At 39.4% G+C, this 26,286-nt stretch overlaps 1 long non-coding RNA gene across 1 annotated transcript in view; it reads right to left on the bottom strand.

Annotated features, from left to right (window-relative positions):
* Positions 1 to 25,595, bottom strand: part of LOC140737488 (uncharacterized) — a 68,870-nt gene extending 43,275 nt beyond the window's left edge. Inside the window, exon 1 of the long non-coding RNA XR_012101168.1 lies at positions 25,503 to 25,595. This is a non-coding gene — a long non-coding RNA (uncharacterized lncRNA). The remainder of the gene's footprint in view (positions 1 to 25,502) is intronic.
* Between the last annotated feature and the right edge of the window lie 691 nt (positions 25,596 to 26,286).

The following is a 26,286-nucleotide window of genomic DNA, read 5'->3' as shown; positions in this document are numbered from 1 at the left end:
AGTCTGGTCGTGAGAGCCCAAATGCTTCAGTGCCTTTTCCCAGATGACAGGAGGGAGAAGAGTTTGTATGAGGGGTGCGTGGGGTCCTACCGCCAGGTGAACACCAAGAGATTTGGCGCTCTTAACGATCTCTACCGAGGAGCTGTCGAAGTTCAGCAGGGAGTGGTTCCTCCATGCCCTCCTGAAGTCAACAGCCATCTCTTTTGTTTTGTTCACATTCAGAGACAGGTCTTTCTTACCTAATCTTTACCCACTGTATTTGTAAAGCTCTGATGTACTGATATTGCCATGGTCTGGTATTAGTAAAGCTGATCGTGTCTTGTCACGTTGAAGTCTGCATATATATTATCAATGATGACAGCTTTTATTTGGAATATTTAATGTAAGCAAGTAACCAAAAATACTCTGCAAAGTATTAAAAGAAGTGGGGAATATGCTGGGAAAGAAGGCATCAGAGAAATAATTGTGGCCTTGATCAGATGGAGATAATTTATGGAGATATGCAAGAAGGGAGGTTTCAGGAGAGAATTGTAAAATATGGGATTAGGATTGTGAAGGCTCTGTCATCGCACTGTATTGTTAGAGAAAAGGCCATACAAGAGACAGGAATTAAATAAGTAGATGGGTACATTGGATGACAAAGCAAAAAACATTGCAATATGGAATATATAATAAGCATTCTAGTTAATGGAGAGTCCTGAAGCCAATTGCTCAGCTCAGGTTTGCAAAATATCAAGGTTTAAAGTTATATCATTAATCTGTGGAAGGAAGTGGATGGGAAAGATTTGACGTTGATGACAAGGGTGTAGAAATTATAACTGAGACGCCGAGGCTGCCTTCAGTCTTTCTGAGGCTGACTGAGAGAAGATGACATTTAACTAAGTGGGATTTGTGGGCAAATAACCTGTCAACACAGAGTGGGGGCGAGGAACAGCTTCTCATCAGGCTTTTGACCTGTAATTTCTGGATGCTATTTTTCAGATGCAGTCTTTGCTGTATGAATTATCTTGAAGTATTATAACATTCTTCGTGGATTCATAAGGCACTACACTGAAACAGATTCTTCAGCCCATCTAGTTTGTGCCAGCATGGTCCTCTGCCTACTCTCATCTACCCATACCCTCCATACCTTGCTTATCTAAGTACCTATCTCAACTTATCTTAAATATTACAATTGATCTCACACCTACCACTTCCACAGGCACTTCAATCCACACTTGCACCACCTTCTGAGTGAAGAAGCTCCCCCACATGTTGCCCTTAAATATTGCACCTTTCACCCCACACCCATGACCTCTAGTTCTAGTCTCACCCAACCTGAGTGAAAAAGCTTGCAAGCGTTCATTCTATTTATACCCCTCATAATTTTCTACACCTCTATAAGATCTCCTTTCATTCTCTGTGCATTATATCCTAACCTATTCAGCCTTTCCTGATAACTCAGGTCCTCAAGCCCTGGCATCATCCTTGTACATTTCTCTGCTCTCTTTCAAGTTTATTGATACCTTTCCTGTAGTAAGGTAACTGTAACAGCATACAATACCCCAAATCTGGTCCCAGCAATGTCTTATACAACTTCTACGTAACATCCCAACCCCTATATTCAGAGCCCTGATTTATGAAGGCCAATGTGCCAAAAGCTCTCTTTGCAACCCTATCTAGCTGTGATACCATTTTCAAGGAATTATGGGTTTGTCATCCCAGATCCCGCTGTTCTACCACACACCTCAGTGCCCTATTACTCGCCACTTACTGTGTAAGTCCTACCCTTGTTTGTTCTTGCAAAGTGCAACACCCCGTTCTTGTCTGCATTAAATTGTATCTGCAATATCTCAGCTCATTTTACCTACCTGTCCAGATCACTTTGCAAGCTTTGATAGCCTTCCTTGTTGGCAATGTGCCCCCAGTCTTGATGTCATCCGAAAACTTGCTGATCCACTTTACCAGATTATTATCTAAATCGTTAATACAGATGACAAACAACAATTGACCTATCACCAATCCTCATGACACACCACTAGTCAAAGACTTCCAATCAGAGTCAACCATCTACTACCACTCTTTATCTTATCCCACTAGGATAAGATCTTATCCCATTAAATCCAATTGACTACTGCAGTCTGAATATCAAGTAACTTAACCTTCTGGTCCACAAAATATCTTAAACCATTTCAAAATTGCTGAGTTAAACATATGTGTTAATTGTTGATGCACAGGTAACCGCAGCAACCAAATTACATTTTGACAATGAGTAATGGGATGAAGATCTACTTAAGTTCTTTCAGTGTATAATAAATGACACCAGCAATATTTCATTTATTTAATTGTGCAATGAAATTGTTTACACTCAACTTTAATTAAACTTTACATGCCTAGAATTTAACCCCTGAGCTATTGACTCATTTGTGGCACTGTTCAAGGCCAAATATTAGATAAGATAGGAAGAGTAAGACCAAATCCATGTAGGGCAGGGTTCCAAGGATGATGATAAAGGGTTGGAAGGGATTCTATTACTGTCGATGATTAATGTTTGGACAGGTGGGAATGAGCTAAACCATGGGCGGTAACATGGAGTTGGAAGTTGGAAGAAAGATACTGCTGGTGGTCAGGTTCTATTATTGAAACTTCCATTATTTTGATAGGGTTTATATGGCTCACCATCATACACTTCCAATGTCCTTTTATACATCTGTTTCAATTCTGTTGTACCCTGCCTGTCACTTACTCTTGCTCCCCTTATTGGTCTGGTATTTACTATAATTTCCTAGTTCTTTTTTCATGGTCACATCATTTTCATAACCCTTTCTAAAATAGCATCCTATCAACTGTATGTCCAACAGGGTGAAAACAAATATAATTTCTTACCGGTACTCTTTTTCAGTACACCATACCTGTGAGGCCTGGCCTGTCTTCTCTGGGATTTATAGGAACAAGAAGAGATTTCATTGACATGGTAGGATCTGGGAGATGTTTTCCCTGAGTGTACCACCAGACATCACAGAATAGGTGGGTGGATACTTAGGATTGAGAGGAAGATAAATCTAAAAAGTTAGAATCTCATACCTCAGAAATCTATGGTTGTGCGTTGTCTGGGTATGTATTTAAGACAGAGGTGGGTTTTTGAAGGGACATAGAGAAGGTGGAACTGAAGCAGAAGCATGACCTTGAATGGAAGAGCAGGAAAAAATGTACTTTTCGTGTTCTTATTGCAGCTGGTTTTATCCATTCTGTAAGCACACTGGTCCTATTTTACAGCCCATTTTAACAATGCAGCTCTTTAAGTTCAAGTTTATTGTCATCTGATTGTACATACATACAACCAAATGAAACAATGTTCCTCCAGACCACAGTGCACCCACACAACATATATCAAACATAGCATTTAATCCAAAATATTACACTATAAATAAGTTCATTCAAAATGCATGTAGAGAACACAGCACAATCCTAGTTCTACTGTCTCAGGAATTGGAAGCCACTGAACTGCTTTTCCCTCTGCTAATCAACATGCAGTTTGGAAAGTCTTCTTGAATTATTGCTTGATATTCTATTTCAAAATTTTCTTCCAAACTGATATTATTTCCTAAGAAAGACATATGTTGTTAATTCCTTTTCCGAAGAGTAAAGATGTGCGTGTTTTTGAACAGTCTTAATTATACATAAAACATATTTATTTTGTTATTTTTGATTTTCGCCAAACATCAAGAGTTCAGAGTCTGTAATGTCAACATTTGTTTCTATAAACAAAAATATAAATCAACCTCCTGCCCCTTTCTGATGCCAAAGGTTCCAACAAGATCAAAGATTTCAGAAAAGTTATTTATGTAGATGTTAAAACAGAGTTTTAAATAAATGGATTCTTATTTATCTTCCCATTGCTTGTTCTGTCTATATCTCAAACGTATTCTAAACAGATATTTTTGTATTTTGTTCTCTAACAAAAGTAAACTTCGAGGCTTCATTACACTTGAAAAATTCTGCTTGTTTAATTGCCTTTTTGTTTAAAATTCTCAATAAAATCTATTCTCCCAAATTGATTGATTTATTCATTCCTGATCAATTGTGAAAAATAACCTTTTATGCTCCTTTAATTAAACTATGTGATAAGACTTTTTTTTAGCAAAATGATGTGCATAATTAAAAAGATTTTGCAATACATTTAAATAGAAATAAATATATATATTAAAAAAAAAGATGTCAAAGAGCTATGCTGAAGCAATGTCACTTATTTTGAAGTTTCTAGAGTCAAGTTAAGGTCTGGTCAAAGGTGATATCCTGGGGATCTTGGTGATAGTTTAGAATGACACAGGTAGGAGATTTGTTGCACACTGTTGCTGGAGATGGTCATTGGAAAGCAATTATGTGTTAGAAGTTTTTTGTTTTATTATCAGCCTGAATTTTTATAAGTCATCTTCTTGTAGATGGGCATGGGCTGCTATATTATCTGAGGTTTTGTGCATGGAACTGAACATGATGTAAGTGAGCGTTCCCACTTCTGCTTCTGCTCTTGGGTTGAGGAGAAAATCATTGGTGATGAACTCAAACTTTTTGAATCAAGGCCCTTATATTGAGATTCTGAGGTGACATCAGCACCTGAGATGACTTAGCTATCAGCCATCATATGTGAGAATATTTTATTCCCCTTTTGAGATTCCGGAACATAATGGGTAATATAATTTGAAACTGCTGAGGCTTTTCAGTTGAAGTTAAACACCTTTCTAGAATCAAGTAGTGGAGAACTCCATACCAGCTAGTGCACTTTGCAGCATAGTGTTCCTGTCTCAAAGCCTATTTTTATTTATTTCTTGCCACTTTCCATTGTCTGGATGGAACCTCCATCTCTCCAAGAAATGACAGAGTTATGGAAACAGCTCAGCATATCATAGGAACCAGCCTCGCCTCTATAGACTCTGTCTATACTCCTCCCTGCCTCAGTAAAGCAGCCAGCATAACCCAGGACCACACCCACTCCAGTCATTCTCTCTTCTCCTCTCCTCCATTAGACTGAAGATACAAAGCCCGAGGGCACGTACCCCCAGGCCCAAGGACAGCTTCTATCCACTGTTATCAGACTCTTCAACAAACTGCTTGGACAATAAGGTGGCCTCTCGGTCTCACAGTCTTGCACTTTATCGTTCACCCACACTGCACCCTTTTGGCAGCTCTACACTTTATGCTACATTGTTATTGTTTTACATCACTCTGATCCGTTTAAACAGTATGCCAGACGAGCTTTTCACTATCTCTTCGTACATAAACCAACACATAACCAATACCAAGAAGGCTGCGGGTACTTAGCTATAGTACATAATCAGATTGAGAGTGATGCATTTTTTTCATTACCAAGGAAGTCAGGAACCATTTTGAGTTGGTGGGGGTGTGGTTCCCTTTCAGACCGAAGCAAAGCCAATTAAATATTTTCAGGTAAGGATTGCAATGTAGGAAACACCATAGGTAATTTGTTCAAAGGCTGTTAGGATAATGCATCTTTCTTTCTCTGTACTGGCTTGCTGGAGTTCAAACATAATGAAGCCCAACATGTGACAAGGATGGATGATAGTATTTGCAGTCTCTAACAATGTGTCAAATGCCTGGGAATGATTATTGAACACCACATTGTGGGTCTTTAGAATAACTGGCTTACTATGTAATATATAATAAATTATAATAGAATAACTGGCTTACTACGTGCTGGATAATTTTGCTCTGAAAAGGAATAGCCTCAAAAGGAGGACACACAGTTGGATGAGGCACTGCACAGCAGGAGCAAAACTATAATGATAATGAGGAGGCTGTGGATTCCCTGAAATCAACCAAATAACACTGGGCTAAGCTGCTGAACTGTAATAACTCTAGGGCCTTTGCAGTTGAGACGGCAAGCACGCAAGTGCTGGATGTGCTGTTCTTTAAATGCTAAAACACCAATGGTTCTTTCGAGAACTGTTAGCATTAGCAATCAAAATCCAGCCCATTATTTTCAACAAAAAAGCTTTCATTGAGATATACACAAATCTGAAATGGAACGATTTGAGTATAATTTTTAAAACTATTGTAAATGAGTTCAAAAGAGAAATATTGAACCATTATAGATGTAACAGATGAGATATTTGCATTCTCCAACATCAGTTTAATATTATATTTTTAACTGCACCCAAAAGTGAGAAAAAAACACCGGATATCATATTGTTTTGAAAGTGTTGCTTCCTCAGAAATTTTTTGTGGTTATGATAGACTGCTTGAAGCTGAATACAAATATAATTCCAGACTACTTGTATCATGTAGGAATTTGGAGAGGCAAGAAATTGGCTTTTATTGAAAGTAATGCAATTAATTGCATAACAGTGCTGATGCTTTGCTATTGTCAACTAAGTAAGCTAAAAATGTTTTGTTGATGATTTTCATTTGTACTCAGTGTCTGAGACTTCTTGCTTAAGTGGCCCACAATAATCAGCTAGCATTGATGGATTCCATTTGCCCTAATACTGTTTCTCCATAACTGCAATGTCTTAGTGAAATCTTACATAATACTCGTCACTGATAGGGCCAAGATTTTCGGGAAATAAGTCTGATAAGAATGCAGAAAATGAATCTTTACTGACACGTTGCACTTCATGGTTTTGTATGCTCAAAAAGTATGTTGCAACCAGCTGCATGTAGATTGGTGCTCTGTAGTTGCAAAGAAAATTTTCAACAACATCCTTGAATGCCTTCAATGAGATTTTCTTCAGACTTATTAGAAGTTCTTCAAATTGCCTGTTATTGCTATGTGTTTGATTTGTGGACCAACAAAAATGCCTCCCTTATTCTTGGCATCAATTATTCTGAGGAACGTCTGTCTCAAATATAAAAACGCTTCGCTTTCCTTGTTCATTGTTTTCACCAAAATTTTCATAAGCCCCAATTTTATATGAAGAGGAGGCAAAAATATCTTTGTTGGGTCTACAAGTGCCACATTTTCTACCCTGGAACCAACTACTTATGGAGTGGCCAATCCTTTTTAACATAATGAGATTCTTTAGCACAGCTGCTCGATTCACAAATGAAACAACAGCACGTGATGTGCTGTGCTGCTACTTTCAGAGCATCATGAATGTTCCAGTTGTAGCTGCTGTGCTGTACGTGTTTCAACATGACTTCCAAATTTCCGTAGTTTTCTTTCATGTGTACTGTAGAGTTCATTGGTTCTGAAGGGTGGAGATTGATGTTGTGTAGCATCAGAGCTTTCAGGCTTAACACTGGAGAATCAATACAAAGATGTCATTGTAGTGGGTTAGGCTGGCAACCCAAACCATGCCCAGATGGACAAGATAGAAAACAACTCAGTTTGCATTAGTTGAATTCACTTGAATTATGAATTGAAATAACAACTATAGGAAATTCCACCCCCCTGCAAAAAAATGGTCTGCGATGGGGAAATTTCATAGTGATTTTCGTGATCAGCAGTCCAAAGTTCAAAAAATACACTCAAAATTATTCAGGAAGCAAAATCTTTGTCCTCAGTTTCAAATCAATATCTTCTATTTAGAATACGAATGGGTAAGGTTAGTCATCTAATTCATAGATATATCAATATTCGGAAGTTGGCGGTACACTGCAATGTATTGTCAAAATGTCAAAAAATATATGACACCATCAAACATCAATCTTGATGTTTCTGAGGTAACACACACAGAATGCTGGAAGAACTTATAGGTCAGGTAGTATCTATGAAGAGGAATAAACAGTTGACGTTTCAGGCTGAAAGCCTTCTTCAGGACTGAAAAGGAAGGGAAAAGACAACAGAATACAAAGATGGGAGGAGGGGAAGGAGGATAGCTAGAAGGTGAGAAGAGAAACAGGTGGGTAGGAAAGGTAAGGGGCTGGAGAGGAAAGAATCTGGTAGGACTGGAGAGTGGACCGTAGGAGAAAGAAAAGGAGGAGAGGGTCCAGGAGGAGGTGATAGGCAGGTGAGAAGAAGTAAGGGGCCAGTGGGAAATAGAAAAAGTGGAGACACAAAGGGAAAAAAAACTATTGGAAGGAGAAATTGATATTCATACTGTAATGAGCTGGAGAACATTGGTGTCCAGTGTTTTTAGAGCACCTGAAATGGTTAATTGTTATATAATGAAAGTCATCAATCTTTTAGAGTTCCTTGTGTTTTATCATGAACAACTTGCTCTTTGTAATGCAATCTACTGATGCTTTCTGTTTAAACTTGTTAAGTTTATTTTGATAGGCTTGGGGATTCTGTGCTACTTGTATTATCTAAGTGAACATCCGATTAGCATTTATTGCAGGGTCCTAGTGTTGAGAATGTTACATCTCACAGTGTCACTCGGCTAGGCCACCGATGTTCTGTTGGAATTCTTATGAATAAATTCTGGTTGCCATCTCTACATCACAGTCTGTCTTTCCTCCAGACTTGGGATCTGACATTGCTAGCACACACCATGAGGGAAGAACCTCACCAAATAATAAAGCCAGTGAAGGTTGAATAGTGGCATTTTGACATCAGCTTTAGGTGAGAATATCATCTATTCTGAAGTCCACTTTCTGAGGCTACACTCCAACTGTCTCCAGTCTACATTCTGAGTGTCTCCAGTCTACATTCTGTGTCTCTAGCCTACATTCTGAGTTTCTCAAGCCCATGTTCTGAACTTTTCTTGTCACCATTTTGAGTTTCTCAAGTCCACGTTTCAATTCCATGTTATGAGCTTCTCTAGTCTATGTTCAATGTTTTTTTTTCTGTGTCTAAGCATCTCATTTCCAAGTGTCCTTGGTCTAAGCATCCCTTGTTCTCAAGTTTCTTAAGGTTTTCAATATTCTTAGGGTCATCAAGGTCATCGAATTCATCAAGGTTCTCAAGGTTCTTAAGGCATCCAGGTTTCCAATGGTCCTCCTGGTTTCTGAAGACTTCAACTTTTCAGATTTTTATTCAGGGTCTCTGAGGCTTGTTCAATGTTTCCAAGATTTATTTCGATGTTCTCCCTTTCTCAAGGTCCCCAAGTCTCTCTTGAGGTTTTCAAAGTCCCTCTCAAGGTGTTATTATTGTCACATGTACTGAGGTAATGTGAAAATATATATTGCATACTGTTCATACAGATTAATTCATCACAACAATGCATTGAATTTGTACAAGGTTAAACAAATACAGAATGCAGAATAAAGTGTAACAGGTACAGAGAAAGGGCATGCAGGTAGACAATATGATGCAAAATCTTACCCAGGTAGATTGTGAGATCAAGAGTCCATCTTATTATACTAACAAACCATTCAATAGCCTTATAACAGTAGGGTCGGGGTGGGGGGGGGGGGGGTTTGTGGTGGTGCTTTCAGGCTTTTATATCTTCTACCTGGGTGGGGGCTGAGAATGTAGACAGTGTCCATGGAGGGGAGGTTAGCTTCTGTGATATGCTGAGCTGTGTCTACAATTCTTTGCAGTTTATTGCGGTCATGAGCAGAGCAGTTGCCACACCAGGACGTTATGCATTTGGATAAGATGTCTTCTGTGGTGCATCAATAAAAATCGGTGGTCAAAGGGGACATGCTGAATTTCTTTAGCCACCTGGGGAAAGAGGCTCTGGTGTTCCTGTCATCGGACCAGGGCACTCCAAAGGCAATGCTCACTCCTAGAAGGGACTGCAAGTGAATGCATGGGCAGATTGTTGGTGGAGAATGAGGATTTTAGATTCCTGAAGTGGATGGGCCTTGTAAAACTTAAAGAGAATGCAGTTTAGTTGGGCTAGATCAACAGCCTGCAGATAGGATTAATAGTACTTTTGGATTTAAACTATATTGGCATAGTTTCAGAATGAGGAAAAGTAGAGCTGGAGATGAAAGGTGAAAGCTGTTGAAAGTTTGGAAAACAGACAGATACCTGGTTGAGCTGAATAACCTTGCTAAATAGAAAGAGTATAGGATATAGAGCAAATGGAATGTATTCTATGGAGGGGCCACTGCACAGGATTAGAAAAAGCTGCAGAAAATTGCCAAATCTGCCAGCTCTATCATGGGCACTAGCCTCCACAACAACCAGGACACCTTCAAAAGGCGATGCCTCAGAAAACTGATCAATTATTATAGGCTTCCATCACCTAGGAGATGCCCTCTTCTCATTGCTACCATCAGGGAGGAGGTACACCAGCCTGAAGACACACACTTAACTTTTCAAGATCAGTTTCTTCCCTCTCCACCATCAGATTTTTGAATAGACAATGAACCCATGAACACTGCCTCAGTATTTTCTTCTCTCTGCTTTTGCACTACATATTTTTAAAATATATTTCTTATTGTAGGCTATAGTTATTATTATTAATTATTGCAACATACTGCTGCTGCAAAACAAGTTTCACGATATATGGAGATGGAGTTCACCCAGATAAGTGTGAGGTGGCTCATTTTGGTAGGTTGAATATGATGGCAGAATATAGTATTAATGGTAAGACTCTTGGCAGTGTGGAGGATCAGAGGGATCTTGGGGTCCGAGTCCATAGGACACTCAAAGCTGCTCTGCAGGTTGACTCTGTGGTTAAGAAGGCATACGGTGTATTGGCCTTCATCAACCGTGGGACTGAGTTTAAGAGCTGAGAGGTAATGTTGCAGCTATATAGAACCCTGGTCAGACCCCACTTGGAGTACCGTGCTCAGTTCTGGTCGCCTCACTACAGGAAGGACATGGAAACCATAGAAAGGGTACAGAGGAGATTTACAAGGATGTTGCCTAGATTGGGGAGCATGCCTTATGAGAATAGGTTGAGTGAACTTGGCCTTTTTTCTTTGGAGCAACGGAAGATGAGAGGTGACCTGATAGAGGTGTATAAGATGAGGAGAGGCATTGATTGTGTGGATAATCGGAGAAGTTTTTCCATGGCTGAAATGGCTAGTACAAGAGGACTCAGGTTTAAGGTGCTGGGGAGTAGGTACAGAGGAGATGTCAGGGGTAAGTTTTTTATGCAGAGAGTGGTGAGTGTGTGGAATGGGCTGCCAGCAACAGTGGTGGAGACAGATACGATAGGGTCTTTTAAGAGACTCCTGGACAGGTACATGGAGCTTAGAAAAATAGAGGGCTATGCATAACCCTAGGTAACTTCTAAGGTAAGGACATGTTTGGCACAGCATTGTGGGCTGTAGGACCTGTATTGTGCTGTAGGTTTTCTATGTTTCTATATGCCAGTGTTATTAAACCTGATTCTGATTTTGGTTCTGATTCAAATGAACTGAAGCCACGGCTGAGCAAGTAAATGTATGATATTTTTGCTAATATTGAACTATGAGTCAAAGAGGGGCAGGAATGGCAGCTTAAATCAGAAAGGGTTTTCAACCAACCTGAAAGAAAATATAAAGGAAACGGAGCTAATGCAAGTATTAGTTAAAAGAAAATTATGGCTGGAATAAGGGAGGAAAATTTAGAAGAATCACTGTGTCAGGCTATACAGGATGAATTGGAGTTGAAAAGGACCAAAAGAATTGAAAATAGCAAGAGCACCAAACCGAATGAAGGTGACTAAAAAGCAAACACATGGGGAAATTTCAGCAAGTGTGGAACATCAGGCAGTGACTGTAGAGCATTTCAGTTTCCCCTCCCTTAACTGGGATGCAGTCAGTGTGATAGGTACTGAGTTGCATTTGTGAGAACTTTTTAAGCCAGTATGCAGCAACCTTACCAAGCAGCAGAGACTGATCCTGCATTTAGTTTTAAGAATGAAGTTGAATAGGACAAAGGAGTATCGGCGTGGGAGCAGGTTTGTGTAATCATCTCATTTCAGTTCGATTTAGCGTAGTTATGGAAAAGGTGAAAGGCAAAATGAGAGTAAAAGATTTAAAGTGGAGGATGGATTAATTTAGTAGATTGAGAAGTGGACCGGGAATGGCGACTTGAAGGTAAATCAGTCTCAGGATGGTGGGACGGATTCAAGTTGAAGATTCAAGAGCGACTGAAAATTGATCTTGACAAGTAACTAAAGTTCCCTGACTTCATTGCATCATCATCCCTGAGGCCTGACACAGTCATTTTGTAAGAAACCTTGAAGCAGGTGGTCATGGTAGAACTGACAGTTCCTTGGCAAGACGAGATTCAGGAGGTGTTTGAGCATACAAAAGCCAAAGATCAGGAGCTTGTAGAGCAGTGCCAGAGTCAGGGGTGGAGGGCACATTGCGAGCCTATAGAAATGGGGTGTAGAGATTTTGCTGGCAGCCCACTGTGCGGAAACTACTCTCTCTTCGTCACTATGGGGGCTGCAAAGAAAAGAGCCATCAAGACCATCACAGAGATGCTGAGCGAGCCTCCAGATGGCTTTAGATCAAGAGGTGTCATCCTCAGACTAATTCTGATACAAGTCAGGGCAGTGTTGTGTATTTAATATTTCAATAATATTTGAGTAAAATAGTAAATATATTGTTTGATTAACCATTTTTGTTGTTTACATAATTCATAAGGGGTTGTATGTAAAAGTATGTGAATGGCATATGTTATTTTGCCTCTACATCGTAAGTGCACGTCTTGCTAAGGTAAAAGTGGAACTAAAATACATGTGTTCCAGAATCCCTTGTTTTTCTTTCAATTTGTTTTATCTTTTGGAGTTATAAACATAAAAGTTGCAATGAGAAAGTTTTAAGAGAACCCAAGACTATTTCCTACATGCTGAAGTGCAGCGAGATGTTCAAGAAAAAAAAATGCCACAAGACATTTAAGCTTAAAAAAAAACCAGTGCAGCACTTAGGAAGGGACAGAAATGGTTGTGCTAAAAAAAAAGGCAGAAAATGGAAAAATTCACAGGTTCATAAACTTTGAGTACTGGGTGATGATAATAAAAATAAAAAAAAACAGAAATGGTTGGCTGCATTGGAAAGGTAGGCACATTTTATTGCACAGGAGATAACTGGACATATGAAATAGCCGTTGAGAAGAGTGTGCTGGTTTTTTCAGGGTGCATTGGGTTTCAAGGCATAGAGTTTGCTCAGTAGTTTAACTGCTCCAACCAAACCAGCCAAAATGAGCTTGGATGAACAGAAACCATTGTGATAGGGACTCACATACACCAAATCAATGCAGGTTTAAAGGCAGAAAATGCAACAAAGTAGGACACATACAAAGAGCAGGTTGGGCAGAAAAAAATCAATGGACTGCACAGGGAAGAGAAAAAAATAAAAAAAGTTAGATAGATAGATAGATAGATAGATAGGTAGATACTTTATTCATCCCCATGGGGAAATTCAACTTTTTTCCAATGTCCCATAAACTTGTTGTAGCAAAACTAATTACATACAATACTTAACTCAGTAAAGAATATGATATGCATCTAAATCACTATCTCAAAAAGCATTAATAATAGCTTTTAAAAAGTTCTTAAGTCCTGGCGGTAGAATTGTAAAGCCTAATGGCATTGGGGAGTATTGACCTCTTCATCCTGTCTGAGGAGCATTGCATCGATAGTAACCTGTCGCTGAAACTGCTTCTCTGTCTCTGGATGGTGCTATGTAGAGGATGTTCAGAGTTATCCATAATTGACCGTAGCCTACTCAGCACCCTTCGCTCAGCTACCGATGTTAAACTCTCCAGTACTTTACCCACGACAGAGCCCGCCTTCCTTACCAGCTTATTAAGACGTGAGGCGTCCCTCTTCTTAATGCTTCCTCCCCAACACGCCACCACAAAGAAGAGGGCGCTCTCCACAACTGACCTATAGAACATCTTCAGCATCTCACCAGAGACATTGAATGACGCCAACCTTCTTAGGAAGTACAGTCGACTCTGTGCCTTCCTGCACAAGGCATCTGTGTTGGCAGTCCAGTCTAGCTTCTCGTCTAACTGTACTCCCAGATACTTGTAGTTAAGTTAAGTTGCAGCTTTAAAAAGAGCACGAATCTGCATGCTGTTGATGATGGCGGAGCTAAGATCCAAGATGGCGGTGCGACGCAGCTTGCAGTGGCCACTCCGGAGCTGATTATTCGTTATTTGTGAAGCGGGGTGCCGTGCGCAATCATAATCGATTGAAAACGGACGTGGGAGCACAGAGGAACATCGGGAAATCTCCAGGAAGACCTTTTTCGTTGCTGCTGCTTTGAGGTCTGGGACTCTGCTGGGAAGAACAGGGCCCCAGTCCTCGGGGTCGCGTTGCCGATGGCTGTTGGCGGGGCCATCTTAATACGTTCGGCAGAGGATGGTGCTCGGAGAAGCTGTGCCGGAGGGGATGGTTGTCGGCTTGGAGGTTCGACGGACTCGAAGTCTGCTGCGGACAGGTCGCTTTCGGTGCTGCGTTTGCGAGGCTGGGTTCAACGGAGCTCTCGTTGTGCGCTGTGTCTGCAAGGCTGAGTCGGGCAGTGCCGTGGAAGTCCATAGCGGGGGTATTCCCTTCTGCCGCCGGCGTGGGATGGCGAGTCTGTCGGGACCCTGGGGACTTGTGGAAACTGTGTGGTGATTTCTTTTGAACTTATAGTCCTTTAACATCTTTGGACTATTTTTACTGTGCCCATGGTCTATTTTTTTTAATCAATTATGCTATTGTTTGCACTGTTGTAACTGTGGATTTGTGCAGGTCTTGTAGCTTTAGTTTTTGGTCTTGTTTTGTCTGGTGGATTTGGAGCTCCTTTCCGGGAAACGCTCTAAGACAGTAGTGCGATATTAATACGCAGCAGCCTCTCCGGACTCTGGATTGGGGATTGCCAAACGTTATGTGGATTTTCTGGTGTAGTCTGTTTTGTCATGTGCTTTAGTGATATCATTCTGGAGGAACGTTGTCTCATTTTTTAACTGCATTGCATTTGTGGTTTCTAAATGACAATAAACTGAATCTGAATTTGAAAAACCTACTAATGGTGAGAGTGACATAGAACTGAGAGATTTACAATGTGAAAACTAACAATAGACACGCAATATGGCTTACACCAGAAGTGAACAACAAATTATTTAAAATGGAATTGGACATTGGCATGGCTGTTTCAGTCATTCCACAAAACAAGTTTGAATGGCGTTTCAAAGATACTGAACTGCAGCCAGCAGATATGCAACTGGTGAAAAGACACCTGTGGGATGACATTTGTAACAGTGAAATACAACAAACAACAAGACTCATTGGGCTAGTATGTGGTAAAAACAGGAGGGCTGGCATTATGTGGTCATGAGTGGCTGAGACAACTACAACTTGATTGGGGATCCATCCACCGTTTGTATGCCACATCCCCTTCAATAGAGCCAATTGAAAGCGAATTAAGAAAGGTACTGGATGAGGCCACAGCAGTGTTCAGGGATGGCATTGGAAAACACAAACATCCAAGGATAAAAGATTGTTAAATGAAAATATCACTCACGTGTTTTACAAAACCCATCCAATTCTTTATACCATCTGTGGTAAAGTAGCCGGTGAGTTAGTTTGCAAGGAGGCTGAAGGAATTCTTTCCAAGGTTCAGTGGAGCCCATGGGTAACACCAGTGGTTCCAGTAGCCAAGAAGAATGAGTCTTTCAGGGTCTGTGATGATTTTAAGGTCACTATCTACCCAGTACTGAAAGTGGATCAATACTCTCTGCCCAGGATAGAAGTTATCGTTGCAAACCTTTCTAGAGGGAACATTTCAACAAAGTGGGCTTAGCTGAGGCCTACCTACAGATGGAGATGGAAGAAGAGTCCGAAGTGTTTCTCACCATAGACACTCACAAAGGGCTGTATTGCTATAATTGGCTTATTTTTGGAGTAGCATCTGCACCAAGACTCGCAGAAAGCCATGGACCAGGTGTTACAAGGCTGCCCAGGATTACCTGGATGACAAAGAACATTGCCAGAATCTCAAGGCTGAGTTAAAATATTAGAAGATTATGGGCTCAGAGCATGATGCAACCAGTATGACTTCTTTAAACCAAGCATCACTTACTGCAGTCACACCATTGATGCACAGGATAACACAATTGTGCTGAGAAAATTAAAGCAATAGTGGGTACCACAAGGCCAAGGAACATGTCACAGTTGCTGTCCGTTATAGGATTTATCAATTACCATAACAGGTTCCTGCCAGACCTGGCTACTGTGCTCCACCCTTTGAACTCATTACTACAGGTCAGGAAGAAATGACAACAGACAAAGCAGTGTGAGGTGGCTTTCAAAAATGTAAAAAAGAATGGTGACATCAGACACTGTACTCACACATTATGATCCACATCGTCCAGTGAATCTTCCCTGTGACTCCTTACCTTATGGTGTAGGTGCAGTCATGTCACAGATTGATGGAGAGGCCTTGAGTCTGGTTGGTTTGGGGTGTAAAATGTTTCAACCAGTACTTCCATGGGAGAGAGATTACCCTTATTACTGACCATCAATCGTTAGTGTATATCATCCACAAAAGTGTGTTCCACTAACAGCAGCAGCTTGAATGCAGAGATGGGCTCTGTTTCTTGAAGGATACAATTACATATCAAATTCAAGAGGATAAATAATCATGGAAATGCTGATGGATTGTCCCATTTACCCTTGGAAAAGGAAATACCTGAAAAATTTACAAAAGGGGACACTCCTCGTGCTGAATTCTCCCTAATGCAAATCTAAGGTACCTCGATTTTGGCAGAGATGATCCCAAAGGAAGCCAAAAAGAGCCTACACTGTCTCAGGTCTGCATGGCCATCCAAAATTCCATCCAGTTCCCCCATTTTGCCCTTAACAGACGTTGTCTCAAGAGGGGATTGAGCGCTGAAGTGTTGGAGGAGCTACACGCTGGTCATCTAGATAGATTGATAGATAGATAGATAGATACTTTATTCATCCCCATGGGGAAATTCAACTTTTTTCCAATGTCCCATACACTTATTGTAGCAAAACTAATTACATACAATACTTAACTCAGTAAAAAATCTGATATGCATCTAAATCACTATCTCAAAAAGCATTAATAATAGCTTTTAAAAAGTTCTTAAGTCCTGGCGGTAGAATTGTAAAGCCTAATGGCATTGGGGAGTATTGACCTCTTCATCCTGTCTGAGGAGCATTGCATCGATAGTAACCTGTCGCTGAAACTGCTTCTCTGTCTCTGGATGGTGCTATGTAGAGGATGTTCAGAGTTTTCCATAATTGACCGTAGCCTACTCAGTGCCCTTCGCTCAGCTACCGATGTTAAACTCTCCAGTACTTTGCCCACGACAGAGCCCGCCTTCCTTACCAGCTTATTAAGACGTGAGGCATCCCTCTTCTTAATGCTTCCTCCCCAACACGCCACCACAAAGAAGAGGGCGCTCTCCACAACTGACCTATAGAACATCTTCAGCATCTCACTACAGACATTGAATGACGCCAACCTTCTAAGGAAGTACAGTCGACTCTGTGCCTTCCTGCACAAGGCATCTGTGTTGGCAGTCCAGTCTAGCTTCTCGTCTAACTGTACTCCCAGATACTTGTAGGTCTTAACCTGCTCCACACATTCTCCATTAATGATCACTGGCTCCATATGAGGCCTAGATCTCCTAAGGTCCACCACCATCTCCTTGGTCTTGGTGATATTGAGACACAGGTAGTTTGAGTTGCACCATATCACAAAGTCCTGTATCAGTTTCCTATACTCCTCCTCCTGTCCATTCCTGACACACCCCACTATGGCCGTGTCATCAGCGAACTTCTGCACATGGCAGGACTCCGAGTTATATTGGAAGTCTGATGTGTACAGGGTGAACAGGACCGGAGATAGTACGGTTCCCTGCGGCGCTCCTGTGCTGCTGACCACCGTGTCAGACCTACAGTCTCCCAACCGCACATACTAGCATACTAGGCATGGTCAAAATGAAAGTGTTGGCTCAAAGCTTTGTCTGGTGGCCTGGGAAAGATCAGCAGATCCAGCAGTTTGCCACACACTTCTCAGGATGCCGGCAGATCTGGAAGAAAGACGTCCAGAGGTGCACCTCCTGCAGAGCCAAAGTCAACTCCTACAACCACCATGGAGGTGACCCCAGAAGCTGAGCTTGTTTCACAGCCACAAGTCTCACCTGCCTTGTCAGGAAAGGATTAACCTGCAAGAGTAAGAAATCCTCCACACTATATATATGTATATATAAAAATTGAGGTGCATTCTGTATTAAGAGTTTATAGCTAAGCAGGGAGGACATTGTGTATTTAATGGTTCAGTTATATTTACTATAAGTAATAATGTAAAGATATTGTTTGTTAAGCATTCTTTGTTGTTTACATAATTCATTACAACTTATATGTAAAAGTATGTGAATGATATATGTCATTACGCCACTTCGTCATATGTATACATCTCGCTAAAGTATAAACAAAACTAATGCGTGCACATTCTGGACTCCCTTGTTTCTCTTTCAATTAGTTTTATGTTTTGGAGTTACAAAACAAGAGTCATAATGCTGATGCTGTGTGACATGCAAAGAATACAAAATATTGGATGGGATGACATAGTAGGAGAGGAAATATGAAAGTCTTAATATTTTTGAAAGTTGATAAAGTTTCCAGGACTGGATGAAATATATCCAAGCCTATCAAAGGTGGCACGCTGAAACTCCGATCGTCATTTTAAAATCCTGCCTGCTACAGAAGATGTGAGGTTAGTGACAAATGTAACATGGTTTAAAGAGGAAGGAAAAGACAATGGGAGTAGTTCCAGGTTTAACATTAACATCAGTGTCAGGTACATGACTGAAAAAATAATACCATCTTTAATTTGTAAAGTTACGGAATAATAAATCAGTATGAACTTGTTAAATTTAGTATGGTCTAACATGATTGCAGTTTTTAAGGAGATAACAAGAAGACTTAAAGAGAACAATGCGTCTGGATTTGTCTGCATGAATTTTTAGCAAAGGTTTTGATAGGATCCCATAAGAGACTTGCCAAAAATGTTAAAGCCCATGAGATTCAAGTGAGAGTGGAAAATTGGCCCACTGGGTCCAAAGGTTTGCTCAGCAGCAGGAAGTAAATATTAAAGGATGATGGGTATTTTTGCATCTAGAAGGTTGTAACCAATGGTGTCCCAAAGGGAGTTGGAAATCAGTCCCCTGGTATTAGTAATATATTATCAACACGTGGGGTTTGATGAGGTAAAAAAGTTGGCCGTGCGATTGAGGAGGAAGACATTTTAATGCAAGAAGATTTTGGCAGTCTCATCAGCTGCATATAAAAAGTGGCAAATTGAAGGAAACACAAAGAAGTTGGTGAGGGGCTACAGGAAATGGCAGGATATTGAGGTGTGGAGAAGAGGAGTTTGGTGTGCACAGACACAGATCCTTAAACCTATCAGAAGGAGGTTTAAAAAAATTATAAGACACTTTCCTTTGTTCGCCAAAGCATCACATTTAAGAGCAGAATGGTATACAATGGTGGCCAATCTGTCAGATACTCCCTGTACATAATAAAGTGGTCACTGGGTGTGTGATCATGGTCTTCGGCTGCTGTAGTCCATCCACTTCAAGGTTTAATCTGTTGTATTCAGAGGTGCTCGTCTGCACACCACTATTGTAACAGATAGTTATTTGAGTTTGTCTTCTTTCTGTCAGCTTGAACCAATCTGTCATTCTCCACTGATGTCTCTCTTTCGTTAACAAGGCATTTTCTCCCACAGAACTGGATTTTTTTTGTTTTTCACACCATTCTCTGTAAATTCTAGATTCTATTGTAAATAAAAATCCTAGGAGGTCAGCAGATTCTGGTGTACTCAAACCACCCCATCTGGCACCAACAATCATTTCATGGTCAAAGTCACTTAGATCTCCATTTTATTCCCATTCTGATGTTTGAACAACAACTACTGAACCTCCTGATCATTAAAAAAAAAGTTTATAGGCTCATCAGTCTGGTACTTATGCTGGTTTCCGTGGCATGAAGCGACTGAGAGTACAAGACTCCCCCCCCGGATAGGACACCAGTCTATCGCGAGGTTAACCCCCAGCATTTTGCCAGTACCCATTTTCAGCTGGGTGATCTGGAGCAATGTGTGGTTAAGTCCCTTGCTGAAGGACGCAACACACTGCCACACTCCTGATCATGTCCGCACATGAGTTGCTGCCACACGGATTAGATATTTGTATTAATGAGCGAGTGTACAGGTGAACTGAGTGCAAAGCTCAAGGTTATTGCATAGATGTAATTGCACTTGAGAAGGTGCTGGGAAGATTTCCCAGAATATTGCCATTGGTGGAAAATTTTAGCTATGCAGTAAGTTTTATAGTCTGTTTTTTTTTCCCTTTGGGACAGAGGAAACCGAAGAATAGAGAGAAACTTAACTGAGGTGTTGAAAATTATGAAGGGTAAAAGAAGAGTAATAATGAGTTCTAAAGCCAGTGGTTGGTAGAGGATGAGAAGGTTGATATGGAAAAGGTTTTTATCCAAATTAATAGTTACCTGGAATTCAGTTCCAGAAAGTCTGGGAGAGGTATAAAGCTAGGTCACATTTAAAAGGTACTTGGACACTGGCGACTTGCAGGCCTGCATACATAATGCTGAAAGGTGGATGGGGCTGGGTGGGATATGAAAGGCTTAATGTGTAATATTACACCATTGCATTATTCATTTTTATGCATCACGCACACACACACACACATGCGCGCACACACGCACACACACACACGCGCACACGCACACACACACGCACATGCACACACGCACACGCATGCACACACACACAAATCATGAGCATTGTGTTAGTGGATCGCATGTGGGGTAGGATGGTGTACTCTGTGTTACTCATTGGCTCACATATAGCTGTGTATAATTTAATACAACTCTTTTTTTTAAACTTTTTTTATTGAGTTTTCAAATGATTACAGAAAGAAAAAAAATATATACCCTTCCCCCCTCCCCCCTAACATCCCTATAGAAAAAAAGAAAAAGAAAAAAAAGAAAGAAAGAGAGAGTGCCTGGATATCGGAAGATCCCCACATGCTCCACGGAGTTCGTAATAACTTTAGTATATATATTTATTTCTTTCCCCAAATAACCAATTATTTTATCTTCGGAGCAATTTAATACAACTCTTAAGTTCACTAAGCACAGTTGTTGTCCCTCCTCAGTTACAGACACATTATTCTCAGGAATATCATCAGATTAGTTAGATATCAGATAGTCACAGTCTTCTTGCGACTTCCTTAGAAAATGATTTTCATCTGCTACCCAAACTATTTTCCACTGATTTAGGGCTAAGGCTGCAAACTCCTTATGTCTGATGTCATCTTGAAAGCTTCTTGCTCCTGCTATCATCTTCCTTTTCTTTCCTGTCATTAGGAACAACTGGCCAGCTGGCTCAGCAAGGGAGCCATACAGTTTCATATCTTACTAGCACTGCAACACAGTTGTGACTTTTCCTGCAGCTTTGGCATATAACTGAGTCCTGAACTTGTGACTGGTTTAGGCCTTTGGCCACAGGCGTGAGCATTGCAATAACTGACAGAAAGGAGAAGCACTTCACCCAAATAGTTGTTCCTTTAGGCACTACTTGATGATTACCACTTTCCTGTTGGGGAGGCGGTTTCTCCTTTATTTACATTTTAAATATAATTTCAATACATAAATTTGCATATGTTTTAATATAAAAATAAATAGCTTGGGAAAAGCTGTTATTTGCAGAAGGATGCTGAGGAGTTAATTGTCATCCCTGTATTAAGTTATATGCAACAAATTAAAGACAGTGTTTCAATCCTGAAGACAATGAATTTGCTTACCAAGTCTGATGGTTAGACCTCAGGCAACGAGTCACAAAGAACAGTTGTTGCTGATCTTTCATATTACACTGTGACCGTGGTTGACCAATAATATAGGTTAATGAAGAAGACAGTGTCTCTGATGTAAATGCCTTGGGGTGAGCAGAATGAATGTGAACTTCATTCATGTCAACATCATAAAAATGTCAGTTTATGGTCACCAGTGTCAAAGGGTGCCAAGAGAAACATTAAAGGTAGCTAAGAGAAGTAGAAAAATGGGTAAGAAATCTCAGAGAGCTGGTCAGAATACAGGGCGAGAGAAGTTTGAGATGTACAAAAGAGAAACAAAATCTAACAGGGAACAAGAGGTACAAAAGATAACCTGAAAGAAGAATAATTAATGACAAAATCATAGGAATATACACCCCTGTACCTACTAAAGTGGCCACTGATTGTATGCTTGTGGTCTTCTACTGCTGTAGCCCATCCAGTTCAAGGTTTGATGTGTTGTTCATTCAGAGATGCCCTTCGGCACACCACTGTGGTAACACATGGTTATTTGAGTTACTGTTTCCTTCCTGATAGCTTGAACCAGCCTTATCTTTCTCATCTGACTTCTCTCACTAACAAGATGTTTCCACCCATAGAACTGCCACTCACTGGATGTGCTTTTTTTTTGTTTGTTCTGTAAATTCTAGAGACTGTTGTGCACGAGATTGGCAGATTCTGAGATACTTAAACCACCCCATCTGGCACCAACACTTATCCCATGGTCAAAGTCACTTAGATCACATTTCTTCTCCATTCTAATGTTTGGTCTGAACAGTTGAACCTCGTGGCCATGTCTGCATGTTTTTATGCATTGAGTTACTGCCATATGATTGGCTGATTAGATATTCACATGAACTAGCAGGTGTATATTTGTACCTAATAAAGTAGTCATGGAATGTAAATATAGAATATAAATAGAAAAAAAATTAGCACAAAGAGAAAACAAAGATATGAATTTGTGGCATCCCTTTAACTTCACATGAATTGTAAAGGATTGAATATCAGATTCATCCATCTCCTTTCGTTTAAAGTCAAAGATCAGGTGTCAAGCTGAACATGTGGTCAAAACATGAGTGTAGTGTGCACTGTAAGAGATACCTGGGATGTCAGAACGGATATATGATGGGAGATTGGGATGACTGTTCTTATATTCTCTAGAGTTTAGGAAAGTGAACATCATTGAAACTAATAAAACCCTGACCAGACTGAGAACAGGAAGGATGTTCTGATGGTGGGAAGGTCAGAGCAGGGGTCACAGCCTAAGGACGTTGTGTATAACATGGAGGAATGAGATAATGAACCTGTCGAATTCTCTACCACAAAAGGCACCTGAGGCCAAATCATTAAATATATTCAAGAAGGCATTAGATATGGTCCTACTGGCTAATGGGATCAAGGAGTTCGAAGCAATTTACTGAATTTTCACTTACAGCGATGATCAAACTGAAGAAAAGTCACATGAAGGGACAAATGCCCTACCCCTAGTCCTATTGTCTATGTATCTGTGAACATCTACTATGTTTAGATCCACAAATGGAAATATGTTGTCAGCCTCCTCAATGGAGGAAATTGATGTCCTGTTCTATTGGCTCACTTGCAAATTTGGCTCAGAAATTCTGGCTCAATTTTACATGCCTTCCAGTCAGGTGACTAGCCCACTTCCATTTCCAGGCATTTACAGATCATGTGGCTTAGCTTTTATTGGTATAATTTTGATATTGGTGGAAATATCTCAAGAGGTGCTTTCTACAAACTTAAAGTTAATCAAACTTATAGCATAGACAATTATACTGTAATCGAAATCACAACATCATCTCAATTCATGCTGTTAGTAGACATCACATCTGAATTCATTAGCTTTTCTTTTGTGTTTCAACATTTAGCAGTTTAAAATTAAAAAAAAAGATTCATATCTAAAAACAGAAGAGAGTACAGGATGGACAAGATGTCAGAAATACAAATACAAAATTATAAATTGGAGTAAGAACCACTAGGGGGCCTCAAATCTTTTCAGGTAGGTATTTGTATTTAAAATACTGAAAACAGCTACTTCTAGATATTTCTGCTAAATTTTGAACTTAACTGCTTGCTTTCTATATAAACACAAACTTTATAAATGACAAAGTCATGATTCTAAAATTGTATGTCTGTATTTCTACCTTTGCCTTTAACAAGAGTGTATGTGTTTCCATAGTACAGATTCACTGTTTTCAACAGCAAAACACAATTATATTCATACACAATTCAGACAGTGTAACCCACACCAAAAAAACAGCTCTTCTTATTTAAATTATTTATTGGTGAACATTTACAAAGATCTAATTCTAAGATTCAGAGATTGATCTTCATATCTTAAACCATTCCCTCAGGTTGCTTCCACATTTTTCATTCTGCAGCTGTCAGGAATCTATGTGATCAAGATATAATCCTACTGTATTCAAGTGTTAGAATTAACCAGCTTGATCTTTTTTGCTGACATGAGGTTAGTTTTTCTGCAACGAACTTAAATGATAAATTAGGTACTATGAAGTAAATCAGCAAACTTAAATGATACATATTTTATTGCTTGTTGTGTCTAAATCTATCCTTGAAATAGCACTATTCATAAACAGTGCATGAACAGACTTTAGTTTTAAACTGTAACAAAATAGAATATCTTCACTATATACAATTCCTTTCAAATGAGAACAATTTTTCACATGGAATGTTAGACGTATTAAATTAAACTACAATATAAATACCTTGAAGTGACTAGGAAGGAAATAATGGATTTTATTTTCATTTTTACAATGTCTTCTTCTAACTCAGATGGGCAATGAGAGAGATGATTACTTCATTACTCTGAATTCACTGACCTAGATGACGGATTTGTTGACATGTTCGAAAACTTAGTGTCAGGCTCAGCTGTAGCATGTCTGACTGAAGTGTTCTGCCTGTTGCCTAGTTACTGCAGCATGGCTTGTCGGAAAAGATTATTAACTGATCTACAAGTAAAATATGTTACTGACAAAGGAAATTTGCATTATCTCAAGTACCCATTGAAAATCTCTTTTCTCGTTCTTTGGAAAACGAATAGAATAGAAAAACTTGAAACATATCTCGAAACATTTCAGTCAGCTGGATTGCTCTTTTTGATCAGGCTTATTGTTAAAAATCAAAATCTGAAGCCACTTGCGTCACAACTGTTTTCTGTTGTATGTTAAGAGCTCAATTGTGAGATCAGCTTCCACTGTGAGACTGCTTGCAGCCACACTTAGTCTAGTGTCTTAATACACAATAGAAAAGACAGAAGGGCAGCAATTTTGCATAATACTTTATTTCCTCTTTCACCTTCAATACAATACAAAACACTTTGCATCCATTCAAATTGAAGCAAAAATTATGTGTTGGATAGCTTGTAATAAAAGGACAATTTGCTGAACAATTTTTGTCTTGTTGCATGGAAAATGATTGAGGTTATTACAATATTATCGCTCTCATTATATCATTATTTAGTAATGCTATCAATTTTGGCAGAATATATCCTACCAGAATGGTTCCTGACTAGAATTCACTGCAGGTATCAGATGACTCACACTTCTAAAGCAAGCCCAGTTTTATGCAAGTTTCCCAGTTTAAGAACAATTCCTGATGCATTATATTTCTGAGCTACAAGAAAACTTAATTCATTCACATACTTGAAACAATTAAACACATTAATTAAAAACAATTAAAACATTAATAATCAATTAAAATAAAGTTGAAAAGCATTTAATAGAATCAGAAAAAATGACAAAGGTATGGGGAAAATTATGCACTAATGTTGCATCACTATTCAAGAAAGGAGCGAGGAATAAAATACGAAATTGCTGACCTGTAAGTCCTGGAGAAATTATTCGAATTCATTATCAGGGACCTGGGAACAAAGGAACAGCAGTAAGCTATTTGACTCCTGGAGCGTTTTCTGCTATGACATAAATAAGGTCAGAACAGATCTAATTCCAAAAGCCACCTTTACCTTATATCCTCTAACTATTTTAGCAGTCATTGCTATTTCCAAATTCTCCAGTATTCACTTCTCTCACATTTTGAAAAACCAGTGTTTACACCATTTTAACATGATTGCAGATCACCTCAAAATCTGTTTTCATATTTCTTGCTAGTTTATTTTCATATTATTTATCCTTATTAATTTTTTAGACATTTTGCTGATTTCTAATACGTTTCCAATCCTTGAATCTGTTACTATTTTCTGCAATTTTAAAAGTGTTTTATTTCAATCTAATATCAGCTTTGTTAGCTTAAGTTGGATCATATTTCTTATTGGAATCTATTTTCAACTATATTTATCCACTGCTTAGCTATTATCATAGTTTTTAATCTAATTTCCCAATCAATATTAACCAACTTTCTCCCTCATATCTAACATTTAGGACTTTAGTTTTGAATTTGCATTTCTCACTTTCAAACTGAGGATGAAATTCTACCAGATTGTGAACTTCCTTTGGCACACCTTTTATTTGTTGTTAATCTTTAATTTCTTGATTATACAATATTGTTATACATAAAGTGGTGTAGCATTCTTGCTTTTTGTAGATCAGGGGCAGTTAACTCCTAATAAATGCTTCCCAGAGCAAAAATAAAATTTAATATCTCAA

The sequence above is a fragment of the Hemitrygon akajei genome, chromosome 13 (genome assembly GCF_048418815.1).
Source record: "Hemitrygon akajei chromosome 13, sHemAka1.3, whole genome shotgun sequence".
Lineage (NCBI taxonomy): Eukaryota > Metazoa > Chordata > Chondrichthyes > Myliobatiformes > Dasyatidae > Hemitrygon > Hemitrygon akajei.
This window is presented reverse-complemented; position numbering and strand designations above follow the sequence as displayed.